The sequence below is a fragment of the Schistocerca americana genome, chromosome X (assembly GCF_021461395.2).
Source record: "Schistocerca americana isolate TAMUIC-IGC-003095 chromosome X, iqSchAmer2.1, whole genome shotgun sequence".
Taxonomy (NCBI): Eukaryota; Metazoa; Arthropoda; class Insecta; order Orthoptera; family Acrididae; genus Schistocerca; species Schistocerca americana.
In genome coordinates, this window is record NC_060130.1 from 983266766 (window position 1) to 983282980 (window position 16215).

A 16215-nucleotide genomic window follows, 5' to 3' on the forward strand; every position below is an offset into this window, starting at 1 on the left:
AGAATAGTCATGCAGCGTTCATGTTCTGTGTAATTGAAGGGAATACGACAATTTGGCACGTTTATGCAAATAAGCAGATAAAACCTAATAATTCAATAAATGAAATAAATAGAGAGACAAGTTGTATGGGTTAACTGTCGTCTTTAGCAACTGTAATAAAAGTAGTATTAAGACCAGGGGCGTTTCGCTTTATTTTAAAAGATCTTCAGTGGTCACTGTAACAATATGGTTTTTTCTCTTACAATAATGTTTGTTATGATCATTAACAGTTCACATGCTTTACTTATTACAATAAACTATTTTTCATCTATTCATTATTCCCAGGTATTTTTCTGTTTTTTAAATTCTTCTTCGTTTTCCATGTGTGTGGGCGAATTATTCACACATAGCACTTGCACTGCAATTAACACATTTACCCTTCTACGTCGGGAAATATCATTGTCCTCTCGCCATTTTACGTGTTTTGTTTTGCTATTGTGGGATGCATTCGTCTTTTGCTTATTTTGACGTTAATGGAGGTGTCTGACATCACTTTGTGAGTGTTTATATTTTTCGACTGGGAAGAGGAAGAGGGGAAGATCTAGAGACGGCGTATGTATATGTGTGTGTGATTTCACTTTTTAATTATTACTTTTCAATTAACAAAGATATTTTTATTTATTTATATTTTAAGTGGAGGAGGGGAGGAGGGATGGAGGTTTCACACGTGTCATACATGCCTTTTGTCTGTCATGTCGTGTGTGTATGAAACCTAAAGCCCCAAAACTCCGGAGCCAACCGAAGCTTCAGAAAGAAAATACCTCTGTGCGGCCCACTGTGAAATACAGAAAAGCACCCACATATGCCGTCACCAGACATATGCTAAACATACTCTCACAACAGTATAAAACACAAAATGACAGAAAAGTAAAAAACAATTCAGAGCTGATAAACCACATAGAAGACTCATATATTCGAGACACAGCCACGTCAATCTATTTGACGTAGAAAACGTCACTCCACTATTCCAATCAAAGAAACAAACAAGTAATATAACAAGACCTAGATATTTACAATTAGCTACTACAAGAACACACAACAGAGATAATCACACGCCTGCACCTCAAATTGAGCAACATTACTTTGAATTAAAGAAAGAATTCTGCCTACAAGAAGAGGGATTGTCAAAGGGATGTCTAATTGCAAGAAGGTAAGCAAATATCTTTATAAACAAAATAGAAACAATTTTTTCAGAAAACAGTGCCAGGAAAATACAAAATACTGTATTGGTGGAGATATATGGATGAAATCCTCTGCTTCGTAGATGAACCTGAAAATAATATCGGATAATTGCATGCAGAGATAAGAACATTACACAAAAACATAAAGTTCACTTTAGAAACAGAACAAGCAGACCAAATAAATTTCCGTCACAGGGAAAAATAACAAACACTCATTCACCATTTAGAGGAAAAACTCCACAACTGATATAACATTACACCAATGGTCTAACCACCCACATACCCAAAAAGAATATGTCCTGAGATGTATGATCCATAGTTCAAGCACAGTACCACTTGACGAACACAACTATAATAAGGAGGTGGACATCACTATTGAGAAAGCAAAAGATAAGGGATACCGAGAATCCCTAACAACAACAATGGACAATAAATCCAGAAAAGCATAAAAATAAGAACAAAACAGCACACAAATTCAGAGACTCACATCACCTACTGAAACACACACACAAACGTCACCACCGCTGCATAACAAAAGAACATCATAGAAACTCAACAGACCAGTTGCTACACACTCGCTTATGAAAGCAAAGTGATACCATAGAATTAGGAACATCCTCAAGAAACAAGGGCTAAAAATACCCTACCAAAGTAGCTACTATATAAGAAATGTCTATAAAATGGTGATCAAATGAACATATACCAAAAATGTAGCATTTACCAACTCCAGTGTAACAGTTATGATGTTCTATATCTAGGACAGACAGGCACAACTTTTAAAATGAGGTATAAGGAACACAAAAGAGCATGGAAATATGGCACCAACCATTCAACATTTACAGAAAACCTCCGGCAACGAAACCACCACCCTACCAAAGTAGAAAAGGACATGAAAATAGACTCAGCAGGAAGAAAGCTCTACTATTACTACAAGAAAACTTCTGAATTCAAAACGCAATAAGAAGGAAGAACCAGATAATAAATGACCAGACAATCATCAGCCACCAGATGCTATGTAAACTAATAAAACGTATTGTTGAGAAACAGCATTCCCCATACTCACCACAAAATAACGTCACAAACTAGGCAATATTCCAACCCTAGAGCATCTATCACTGTACCAGAGTAAACAATAAATTACCCACATAGTATCCACGAAATGTTAGCTCCATTCACGAGCGCACACGCTCACACATACTGGCACACAAACACACACACTCACAAACAAACCGTGTTAAAAATTAATAAATAAAAAATTAATTAATTAATTAAAAATTATAATTACAAATGTAATCACACACACACACACACACACACACACACACACACATACACACACAGTCTCTCCACCACCCCGCCGTGTCTCACACTTCCTAATCGGAAAATATTAACAGTCACAAAGCAATAGCAGACGCCTCCATCACTATCAAAATAAACAAAAGACGAAGGTGTTTAACAATAACAAAACAAAACACGCAAAATGGCGAGAGGACAAACATCCTTCCTTATGAACGTATTAACTGCAGTGAAAATGCTGTGTGTAAATACTGAACCGTACACGTCGAAAACGAAGAAGAATGAAATAAACAGCAAAAAGAACTGTGAATAACAAAAACATTATAAACTGTTCACAGTAATAAGTAAAGCATGCGAACTGTTAATGACCTTAACGGACAAAATTTTAAGAGAAAAAACCATATTGTTACAGTGACCACTGAAGATGCTTAAAAATAAGGCGAAACGTGTCTGGTCTTAATAAGACTTTTGTTACAGTTGCTAAAGATGGCACTTAACCTATGCAGTTTGTATATGTGCAACTGCGGACAAAACAGGCCGAAAAAAAGAGAAGAGAAAATGTTTATACAGAGATTTGACTTATAATGATGGCAGCTAGTGTCCTCCGCTATCATTTAATACTTTTCTCGTCCAGATCACATGAAGCGTTCAACCCATATTAATTTTCAATGATTTCTATAAAAGCATTCATTTACTGCTGCTTCTGTAGTTCTTGTGATATACAAAATATTACTGTTTCAATGCGTGCACATTAGTGCTATAAATCTAAACAGTGAACTATTGTTTAATTCTGAAGTGTTTCTCAATAGTCCCAGTCTGTCTTACGCCGACAGCAGCCCTATTTAGTGCCGTCATTTTTATCCACTTCTTTGTACTCAAGCCAAAGCTCACCTCTCCCTTCCACGCCTAGGAAAAACCGGCGGTTACCTGTTGCTGGTTTCTTGCTCGCCGGCAACAACCTCGCCCTGGAGCCTCGGCCGAGCCAAATCTTGTCACTCCAAGAGTCCAAACACTTACGTTGGCTGATAGCCTGTCGGTATATACGTTATGTTACACATATTAACTTTGGTGCCACTAACATCCTTTATATGCAACCAGAAGTTCAGTACGTTTTGTTATAGATCTGACTTCACAAAGTGCCTGTCAAATATCCGCCAAAATTTTTAATTTATTGTAGGTATTTTTTCCATATATTTTGTAAAAAATAATTACTAAATTACGAATATTAAATTTTTAATTCTATTGCTTACCGTGCTATCGTTATGAACTTGGCGTTTTTACATGCATATATAGTAATTTTTGCCGCCAGTTTCGCAGTTTCGCGCGGCTCCCCCCGTCGGAGGTTCGAGTCCTCCCTCAGGTATGGGTGTGTGTGTTGTCCTTAGCGTGAGTTTAAGTTAGATTAATTAGCGTGTAAGCGTAGGGACTGATGACCTCAGCAGTTTGGTCCCATAGTCCTTCCCACAAATTTCCAAGTATCGCAGTACTAGAAGTGATAAATACATTGGCGTTTCACTCTGCAAAATTCAGTTAGTATATTCGGAAAAACTACGGTATTTATAATTTATGATGTATCTTCTTTGAATATGAAACCAATTACTGTGTTATGAAGAATCTGTTGTTTCACATACAAATAGGGAAGTATGTCTCGTTGGATAAGAAGGAAACAAGGTGCTGCACCATCCCGATACTGGTACAAACACAGCTTAGACGTAGCTTCATTCTGCGTATTTCACGTGTGAAAAAAAAATATCTTTCATAAACTAAGATACACTAGACATGATACTTCTCTAAGGATAATGCAGAAGGAGTGCGAAGACAGCGAATGTGCAAAAACTGTTATTTTAAGGACGCTGGAATACTATGCAGAACATAAGGAGCAAGCCAGCTACGAGCAGATCAAACGAAATAGATTTTATGGCAGCTGTTTCACTTACCAACGCATAAAAAAATTTAAAAAAAGGAAGGGCCATGGGGTAACATGAAGGAGTCCTACAAAACCTTGTACGCTTTATAAGTACAGCTGGATAGCAACTACCAGAGAATATACATATACTGAGTTGGAGCATTGGTGATGGCAATGGAAACCGATGAAGAAGGAACGTGTTTGAATTCCTGCCTAAAAATCAGAAACACTTACTATATTAAATCACCTCAGGTGATGTTGAAAAAACATTTACTCATAGTTCTCCATCAATAACTGCTCCCTTGACTCCAGTGTTACAATCACAACTACACTTCATATTGCACATCCTTTCGGTTCTTCAATTACCTTTTTTAAGAGATCACTAGTCACTGTGACTTCAAAGATGCAATATTCTGGCAGTTTCCATGTGTAAGGAGGTAGACTAAATGGTGGTCACTTTCGCACCTTACATGAGAGTTTTATACATTGAAACGGGAAGGTGAATATGACACTTCGGTGGTAAGGAGTAGATTTGCCTATAAGTATGTAATGCAAAAGGGATGACACTAAATCGACGGTATTAACACACCACTCCTATATAATGCATGTCAATGAGCAGAAGGTGAAACAAGCAGCGAGAGGAAACTTTTTACGGGGAAGCCAGCACAGGCAGATGCAGAGACCGCATCCCAGGAGGCACTACATAAGGGGGCGCGTCCTGCAGCGTGTCAGCGACCGGACAGGTGACACATACTGCTGGGTGAGTAATGGACCGCCGGAAGTACGACAAAAAGAAGCTTTAGAAAACTGAATTTCAGAATTCCAAAGGGATACTAAGAAAACCAGTCACCCATTCGATTGAGTGAACTGCAAGTGGTACACACGTGATAGACATATGTAGCTTTTTCGATATCTGGAGCAGGCACAAAGTGTCTGATTGGTGGAAACGCACAGGGGAGGACTAAAGTGGCGAGATTTTGATGCAGCTTAATGGTAGGACCCTTGCAATTGGTAGAGAGAGTTTCCACAAAATAAGAGGAACACTCCTATTGGATGAAAAAAGCCACGACGTGGAGAACGAAAGAATCCAGGTGGGGAGAGAGTACGGCTACGAGAAAGACGAGAGCGAAATTTTCTAGGGACTCGTCTCTGAACTGGCGTCAAGTGCAGAACGGAGTGCATAACGCCCTGCACGACACAGAGGAGAAATTTGTGTGAAGACTGTGTTCACAGCGGCTGACCTCCAGTTAGAAATTAGCTATAGCGTCGTTGAGCTCCAACTGTGGAGAAACGATCCAGCCAGTTAGTCAATTGTTCTTGCGAGAACTGAGAGGGCATTATAATATGCACCCTGCTTCAGCCATGTGCATGTATATCTCCATGGTCTGAAACTAGGGACGAGTTAATGTTTTGTCACATATTGAGAAACATAAGGAGAGTTTCTGCTGGAAAATTCGGCGAACGCTTAGTTAGATTTTTTAGGAGTTTCAGTGGGCGAGAGAAGCTATGCAGTTGATGACTCGTCACAGCTAAGGTAAATACGTGTCCAGAGGCGTAAACTTGATGGTTCACCAGCTTGTGTCCACTGTAAACTCGAGCAACCTTGGGTAATTTTTGCACAGCTTGTCACAAAATACTAACCATCCTCTGTAGACTTGTTTGTCATCCTAGGAATATTACTAAACTTTGAACCAGAATTGGATGATTTATTGTAGCACTAGCCAACATCATAATGTAATCGTAAGAATAATTTTGTGAAGAAACTTCCAGTTAAAATTTAATATTTTTGTGTTTAAGAATATTTAGCTTTCTGAGAGTTATAATTTAAGACTGTTGTGTTTAGGATTAGTTCAGTTTTAGAGACCGAGGTTTGTCACTTTGACAACTATCTTAACAATGTCACATTGTAAACTGTGTAAAAGCATGTATTTCTGTGACAAAATTGCAATATTTAACAATGTCATTACAGCTTGCACAGTTGTGCTCAGTCATAGACTAAGAAACCACCTAACCATAACCTTACAAATGGCCCCTCCCAGGATGGCAATTGGTCTGCCTGGATGGCAATTAGTCAACTTAGAAAAGAAAATTAAAATTTGTTAACTGAGAAAAGAAATTTTTTGTCTTGTTATTTCTGTTACGAGGTTACCAAATGTATATAAATGTATAGTGATCAGAATACAGTAAATGTGTGATCCAAAGTGTAGAAAAGTTGCATTAATAAATGAGATAATGTTTATTTTGGTGTAAAAATAGCTTGTGCATGAACTTGTTGGCGCGCGTGAAGTTTTTCACGGCGTTGTTGAGTTGAGGTGAAATTCTACAAACAGTGAATGGCGTTGATAATGATGTGTAAATAGACTAAGAAACTTTCTATGATATTTTGGTGACGTGTAAGATCATATAACATGATGTTGACGAGAGCGCAAGCTCGCGCATTTCGAGAAAGACAGATTTTAGTCAGACGGTCGGAGATGGCGCAAGAACGGAGATTATCGCATAAGGGTAAACTCAAGATTTTGACAAGGTTGAGATTGATGTAGAACAAAAAGTATCGAGTGCGAGTCACGGAACAGAACGTAGTGATAGTGCAGAGATATTGGTGGTAGTTTCGCGACTGGTATCACAGTCTGAGAATTCACAAAAAGTAACAAATGATGGAGCTAGTAGGTCAGAAGTAGAATCGAACAAATTCAGTACATTGAAGAACATATTTTGATTCTAAATCATAAGGGACAGTTTCCAACAGAAAGAATGCGTGGAAGTTCATCTGCACTACGTACAGAAGTCGGTGAGACGCCACGTGAAAGACGCTAACGGCAAAATTTACATCAAATAGTGATAGGTGTCGATGGCGAAGAGTCAGACAGTGTGTTCGCAATATTGAAACAACTGACTATGGTCGTAAAGCAGACAAATGCAGGGTTAGCTGACCTGAAAAGAGAAACAGCGAATTTAAAACCTGCAACAGATGCAGGGTTAGTAGATTTGTAAACAGAAACAAATGGATGGTTAACAGATTTAAAAACAGAAACGACGAATTTAAAAACCGAAACGGCGATATTAAAAACAGAGACAAATGCTGCCTTGAATGGTCTCCAATTTGAAACCTATTATAGGTCGGAGAAAGTCCGCGAAGATCAACAAAAACTACGAATAGAAGTCAATGAACAATTTACTGAAATCCGGAGACAGGCGAGAGACTAGCGCGAGCTTATGCAATCGTTAACTGCTGACCAGAAAAAGATGCGTTGTGACGTAGACCAGGTGCAGGATGCAGTGTCTAATGTTAAACAACTTAGCACCTAAGACGTCTGGTAAGGCACAACAAACCATGGAAGAGTTCAATGTCAGAAAACGTGTCATGCAAGCCGCATTAAAAAGATCCGACACACACACTGAAAACATAGTCTCGAAACATCAGAAACAGTATGAACAGCTTCGTACAGAACTGAAACTGCGTAATGAGAATCGTACCGATAGCAGTAGCTAGGCAACGGAATCAGTGATACCATACGACATAGTGATGGACAGAAATCGAGAAGTAAACACGTCAGTTGTGCAGTCTTCCGTAGAAGTAGCGGAAACACAAAAACGTCACGAAATTCCAGTCGTACATCTACAACAGGCTGCGGCAATAATTACCGAAACGAAACAGGGCATATAAGAAAAGAACAGTTAACACAGGTGAGCCAAGCAGGTAATGTGCTGTCACAGCTGACAATGTAGCGAGAAACGGTAAACGTGCGCATTCCAACAGGGCGGCAGCCGACCCTCCGAACGTGCACGTGTGACGTGAGAACAGAGCAAATTACGGCGACACATGTACCAATTCCGCAATTTCCAAGTTACAGTACAACAGGCAATATGGATCAAATGGGAAGGCAAAACACTGAACCAGTAACGGGAAATGTAAACGAATCCGTCGGTCCGATACACGAGGAACGGTACGGTTTAGATAACTGCACACCACTGCGTTCATACGATGGTAGATGGGACGTAAATATGTCATCTCAAGAACCAAATGTGGTAAAATGACTAAAAGGAAACATGACACAGTTGAAGGGAACGGATAATGTTCTGAAAACACAAACGCTGTATGGTAGAAGAGAAAAATTTGAAAACGATCATTTTTCGACAGTCAGAATATTCCAACATTACAAAGAAAGCGGCAACGGATTACACCCACGCACGTCTATAAATCAGTTCCAGATCGGTTTACCAGAGCATTGGCCAATTAGACATAAACTTGACTTCATTTGTGGGCATATGGATGGCGCAAAAGTGGAAACCATACAAAGAGTGGCTGTAAACTGTCAATCATATGAGCAATTTAAATCTGCCTTCTTGGAGCGGTACTGGTCCACGGAAACCCAAAATAGAGAAAAGTATGAATTTTTACAGAAAGAGTTATTTGAAAATTCAGGAGGATAGAAACCAGTGAGATTTTTCGAAGAAATAACAAAAAAGAATCAGTGTTTAGATAAGCCAAGCACTGTTGGCAACTGATACGAATGTGCACAATGAAGTTACCGTTACGTTACCAGCAGTCATTGGTTGGTAGGGCAGGAGGTAACATACAAGCATTTAAAGGAATATTAAGAGAACTTGAATTCATTTTCAGTGAAGATGACGTGTGAAACAACGAGCAGTTAGAGAAAAAAATGGTAGGGGGAATAACAGCAACCGAGGAGGCGTTAATAATAATCACAACGTCAATGATAGCGTAGGAAAAGGTAATCGTTTTGGGAGGAGTGGCAATCGCCCATGGAATAACAATAATAACTATGGTTTTGGAAACGCACAGAGGACGAACAATAATTATGGTTTTGGTGGGCCGTGGAATTACAATAGCAGGTTTGGTCCTAGAAATAACGGTGGTAACTATGATCCGAGATATAATCCCCACGGTGGTAACTACGATCCGAGATATAATCCCCGTGTAAATGAAGCCGGAAGGTTTAGAGGTTTTCAACAACAAAGTCCAAGTTATTCAGGTGGAAATGGAATGGCCAGAACACAGAAAGGTTGGGAAAAAGAAGCTTCAGCAGGACAAAACAAGCGGAATGAACTGGTACAGGAAGTCGAGTTCAGGCCACCAAACCCACGTGAAAGACAGAATTGACGAGGTGAACGGTACGATGACCTGTCACAAGTGATTCATTCGAACAGTGAAGTTATTTATATAATTAAACATGTGAATAGACTTAGTTTTAATCAACAAGATTCAGAAGTAGGCTTAGGGGGAGATCAGATACAAACACCAGCATTCTGGGATTCAATTGTCTGGGACTCGAGCGATGATGGGGAACAGGAGTTATTAACGGTGAATGTACACAGTAGTACAAAACCTGATGATGACCCGACTGTAAAAGGTGTAGCTCAGCTATACAAAACGGAGAGAGAAATAGTATGCCCAGAGGATAATGTACCATTGCAACACCAATAGTGGTACCTAAGGCTGATGACACATATAGGACAGGGACATATAAAGAAGCTATAGAGGCGTTAAATAAAGGTTATGGGCAAATAACTTCACCCAAAAGCATTCAGATGGCAGGTGTTAAAAGCAATGAGGAGAAAAAAGTAACGGTAATAAGCCAGTGGGAAAGGCAGGCCCAACACATTGACAGGTTAACCTATGGTTCCATCGAGGCGGCATTAATACATGAAAATGAAACTAAATCTCCTCATGAGGAGCAACTGATCGTTCGGATTGAGGCAGGTGGCACGTTTTTAGACGCCATTCTTGATGCGGGTAGCGAAATGATTGCGATTTCGGAAGAACATTTTCAGAAATGTAGCGCTGAACAGGCACTACCTGTGTTACGGACAAAACGTGTTAAAGTCAAAGGACCGATCATGGGTGCGTCATCAGTAATTAGTACGCAAACGCGTGTAACCTTTTCATATCAGGGGCACGAAATAGAAGCGAACATAGTAAATGTGCCGAAACTTTCAGTACCCATAATCACTGGAGCCGATTTCATGGGGCAAAAACGAGTTACACTCAATACGGACGAAGGGTATATGATGCTCGGGAAAGTGCGTCTTAATTTTGAAGAGAAACTCAGACATAAAGAGATGCCAGGGGCTTACAAATAATTGACTATGCAACTGGATCTGTATCAATCGAACGAGGGACATCCACGATATAGGAGGGCGAAAGAAACAATACCAGTAGGTGACGAGGTAATGGTGGAAATTCATCAAGAGATCGATAAGTTGCGACAAGTGAGGGATATTTCAGATACTGACAATGCCGAATTAGAAAGAGTATTACGACAATAAGCTGAGGTGTTTCTACAAAACCCGGTGCCATTAAGAATTTTCAATACGAATTCCAGGTTAAAGAACACAAGCCATTTAGAGTACCGCCTTACACTATTCCACTGTGTTACCGAAGACAAGTATTTTTAGAATTACATAAGATGGTAGAAGACGACATTGTTGAAACTTCAACCTCAACATACAACAATCCCTTGGGAATTGTAGATAAGAAGGATGGCGGTACTACGTTAGTCATAGATGCAAGACAGATAAACTCCATTATCATTCCTGAGAACGATCGCCCAGAAAAATTGGAAGAGCTGTCACAAAAGTTCTTTGGAGTTAAGATTTTCTCTTCCCTTGATTTGAGAGCTAGTTTTTGGCAAAAAGAACTAACACCTGAATGTAGAAAGTATACAACTTTTATCGCATTTGGACGAAGTTATCAATTCAAAAGGCTCTCTTTCGGACTGAACATATCCTCTGCTGCTTTTACAAGAGGTTTAGGGACTGTGTTGGACAAAGAACTCCAACAGCGTCTCACCTGTTATGTTGATGAGATTTTAGTAGCAGAGCCATCATGGCAACTCCTTAATGAGGTGCATGACAAATTGGTAAAGGCGTTAAAAGAATATGGAGTAACCTTAAACATAATTAAATCCAGTTTTGGAACAAAAAGGTCGAATTTTTAGGCCATCTTATCACTGAACAGGGAATTGAACCTAATCCTAACAAACTGCAAGCCATACAGAACATAGGCATGCCATATAATGGAAAGACGTTGCTTGGGTTCTTGGGACTCATTAACCTTTGTAAAAGATTCATTTCGTCAGAATCCCTTGCTACCCCACGTTTATGTGCGTTAACTAGCAAAAATATGCCCTTGGTGTGGGATGCCCAAGCATAACAGGAGTTCCAGCAACTGAAAAATTCTTCACGTTTACACCCTTGAAGAAAGCAACGGGGAGGAGCATAAGCAAAGCGCTGACACGAGATTTCCTTCGACGAGTTGGTAGGGTCGATAAAATGCTATCGGACGGTGGACAACAATATCGTTCAGCTCAATGGCGAAACACGCAACGACGACATAAAATTAAGTCTATTTATGTTTCCAGGTACAAGCCAAGCGTCAACCCAGTTGAACGAACGATGAAACATTTGGGAACCCTCAGTCGTTTGTATTGTAGCAAGCAGCATAATAAATGTTCGTATATCTATAATTGAAACGGACGACTTTGGACGTCAGCTAGTATAATATATGTTAAAAAGTGACAAAATTCCTCCAGCTGTATTAAGGTGTTGGTTTTATTGGCAACTAGTTTCGATGTTGTTACAACATCATCTTCAGGCCCTAAGTAAAACATACCATATATAAACAACCACTGCAACAACAGTAATTTTTGAGTTATTATGCAAAACAATTCAAAAATGGCTCTGAGCACTATGGGACATAACATCTGTGGTCATAAGTCCCCTAGAACTTAGAACTACTTAATCCTAACTGACCTAAGGACATCACACACATCCATGCCCGAGGCAGGATTCGAACCTGCGACCGTAGCGATCACGCGGTTCCAAACTGAAGTGCTTAGAACCGCACGGCCACACCGGCCGGCTAGCAAAACAATTCTATTATAACCGTAATACATAATTGACAATTTTAATGAAAGTAATTACATTTTTGGTCATTTCTGTTAAAATGCCATCACTCTGGACGTTAGCCATTTACGTGTTATCACTAAATACAAATGAAGCTGTACATGCACAATCGTATTATTATAGGTTAATATCAGGTATTAAAAATGGGAATATATAAAAGCTTAAGCGACAAGCCGTTATTCTAATGGTTAATTATAAGGGCGTGTAACATTGTAATTTTTTTTAAAATAAGGAACTATAAAAAGGAGAAAATCCGCTTTGCCAATCAGACATATGTTAGGTAAACTTCATTGTTTACTAGTAGTGAACGGTGGGCAAGGTAGACTAGAGTTACGTTTGCAAAATTCTGTACTGTCGTCATACTAAAGTAACAGTGGCGTAATTTACTTAGACAACTTCGTTCCTAACACCACGAAAGAAATGGTTAGGGACCGAATAAATGGTGTGAAATCCATTTGATAAAAGGTAGTCAATAGTGTAAAATACATACTAATCAATTTAAAAAACTATTCATTCCAATAAAAGTATAAGTTAACACGTTGGCGAAATACTTTCTATGTCGGTGTCTCATCGAAGGCTATGACCAAGGCCTAAAATAATCAATTGCAGTAAAAAAATGTGTCATTTTGAAAACTTTCTTAACCCTTTTGGGACGGAGCGCGTTTCCCCAAAGCAGAGCAATTCGGCGTCGCTGTGCGGGCTCCATATCCCTTAGGTTTCTTTCGTCGCTTATAAAATCTACAGTTTTTGACTTATCGGTGTAGTTTTTTGTAAATGAAGCTTAAAACACGCTCTTTACCCGCATACCATTTTCATTATTCCACATTGGGCACTTTTTGCCTTGCCTGTGGTGTTATAATAGAAAAAAAGGAAAGTAAAGCTTTGGGTACCGGGCATGAGTCGTGCTTCGGTAGCTCAGTTGGTAGAGCACTTGCCCGCGAAAGGCAAAGATCCCGAGTTCGAGTCTCGGTCGGGAACACAGTTTTAATCTGCCAGGAAGTTTCATATCAGCGCACACTCCGCTGCGGAGTGAAAATCTCATTCTGGAAACATCCCCCAGGCTGTGGCTAAGCCATGTCTCCGCTATATCCTTTCTTTCAGGAGTGCTAGTTCTGCAAGGTTCGCAGGAGAGCTTCTGTAAAGTTTGGAAGGTAGGAGACGAGATACTGGCAGAAGTAAAGCTTTGGGTACCAGGCATGAGTCGTGCTTCGGTAGCTCAGTTGGTAGAGCACTTGCCCGCGAAAGGCAAAGATCCCGAGTTCGAGTCTCGGTCGGGCACACAGTTTTAATCTGCCAGGAAGTTTCATATCAGCGCACACTCCGCTGCGGAGTGAAAATCTCATCCTGGAAACATCCCCCAGGCTGTGGCTAAGCCATGTCTCCGCTATATCCTTTCTTTCAGGAGTGCTAGTTCTGCAAGGTTCGCAGGAGAGCTTCTGTAAAGTTTGGAAGGTAGGAGACGAGATACTGGCAGAAGTAAAGCTTTGGGTACCGGGCATGAGTCGTGCTTCGGTAGCTCAGTTGGTAGAGCCCTTGCCCGCGAAAGGCAAAGATCCCGATTTCGAGGCTCGGTCGGGCACACAGTTTTAATCTGCCAGGAAGTTTCATATCAGCGCACACTCCGCTGCGGAGTGAAAATCTCATTCTGGAAACATCCCCCAGGCTGTGGCTAAGCCATGTCTCCGCTATATCCTTTCTTTCAGGAGTGCTAGTTCTGCAAGGTTCGCAGGAGAGCTTCTGTAAAGTTTGGAAGGTAGGAGACGAGATACTGGCAGAAGTAAAGCTTTGGGTACCGGGCATGAGTCGTGCTTCGGTAGCTCAGTTGGTAGAGCATTTGCCCGCGAAAGGCAAAGATCCCGAGTTCGAGTCTCGGTCGGGCACACAGTTTTAATCTGCCAGGAAGTTTCATATCAGCGCACACTCCGCTGCGGAGTGAAAATCTCATTCTGGAAACATCCCCCAGGCTGTGGCTAAGCCATGTCTCCGCTATATCCTTTCTTTCAGGAGTGCTAGTTCTGCACGGTTCGCAGGAGAGCTTCTGTAAAGTTTGGAAGGTAGGAGACGAGATACTGGCAGAAGTAAAGCTTTGGGTACCGGGCATGAGTCGTGCTTCGGTAGCTCAGTTGGTAGAGCACTTGCCCGCGAAAGGCAAAGACCCCGAGTTCGAGTCTCGGTCGGGCAAACAGTTTTAATCTGCCAGGAAGTTTCATATCAGCGCACACTCCGCTGCGGAGTGAAAATCTCATTCAGGAAAAATTTAGTTTTTTGATTTATTTTAGTTGAGAGGTGATGCATTGAATTAAACATGTTACAATCAGTTGTATCTTATTCTTTAAAGTTTTAGCATTAAAACGACATATAAAATACAGTTTTATCTCTTATATGACGTCCATTGCAATAAAAATAAAAGTCCATTTTGAGGGATGAAAAATTTGATTTATGTCAATAAACTATATAATTTCATAAAATCTGCTTAAAACAAACTTTACAACTTTGGCATATCAATTTTTCGATAGGCAACCACATTTTACAAGTCCTTTCGGTACTTTGCAACTTAGTAACACCTATTGAAGCACTCAGACACATGAAGAGAAGGGTCGGATGGACAAGTTTCGCAAAACAAGGGATACCACATCGGCAAAAGCAGGATGTTTGGCTCTTGCACGACAATGCACGGCCACATGTCAGTCAAAGAACTGTGGAAGCGATCACAAAACTCGAATGGACAACATTGAAGCACCCCCCTTACAGTTCTGACCTGGCTCAATGTAACTATCATCTCTTTGGGAAACTGAAAGACTCTCTTCGTGGAACAAGGTTTGAAGATAATGAGTCCCCTGTGCACGCTGCCAAACAGTGGCTCCAACAGGTTGGTCCAGAATTTTACCTTGCTGGTATACAGGCGCTGGCTCCAAGATGGCGTAAGGCAGTTGAGAGGGATGGAAATTATGCGGAGAAATGAAGATATTGTTCCTAGAAGATGTATCAACACACTGTAAAACTTTCATACATGTAGAATAAAAGATGGATTAAAAAAAATAGAGTGAATTCTTTTGGAGTGACCCTCGTACATTTAATTTAACATTGTCATTTTTCCTCTTCAAACTGAACTCCATGGCATTAGTTTTCTTTATGTTCAATGTCACTTTATTAGTTACTGACCAATCATAAACTTCCTTGACAGTTTCATTTGCTTTCCCAGCAAGGAGTTCTCTTGTTTTCTCACTGACTATAATATTGCTCTCATCAGCGAAGAGGATTTCTTCACCATGCGTAACACTACTGGGAAAGTCATTGATTAATACCAGGAACAGTATTGGTCCTAATATGCTACCTTGCGGAACCCCTATATTAATGTATTTTGGTTCTAATAAGTGTTTTAGTAAATGTTTATATCTATTTCAAGTATGTGTTATCTCTGCTCTTTGTACGCTGTCTGTTAGGTATGATCGAAACCAGTTGTTAGCTACCCCTCTTATTCCTAATGCTTCTAATTTATTTAATAGAATATTGTGGTCGATTGTATCAAACGCCTTAGAAAGATCCAGAAATATGCCTGTGACACACTCATCTTTACCAAGAGCATCAAGTACAACTTTTGTGAATTCTTCTATGGCTGATTTCATATTTTTGCCACTTCAGAAACCAAACTGTGATTCGCTGAAAATATTATATTTATGCAGGTAATTCATTAAGCTGTCTTTCATAATTGCTTACTTACTTATTTTCCGTGTCCGGAACTAGACTTCAGACTTCCAAAAATCAGCAGCCAATATGGCCTTGTCATTTGCCTCCCATAAGTCATTCATTGTGCAGGGCTGGTCTAAATATGTACAGATAAGCAGGTGTTGAGGATCCTGGACA

The 16215-nt window shown here is 40.1% G+C and overlaps 1 non-coding gene across 1 annotated transcript; it reads left to right on the top strand.

Moving 5' to 3' along the window:
- Positions 1–14458: 14458 nt before the first annotated feature.
- Trnas-cga lies at positions 14459–14533 on the top strand. Its single transcript has one exon. It is a non-coding gene; the product is annotated as a tRNA-Ser (tRNA).
- Positions 14534–16215: the final 1682 nt, after the last annotated feature.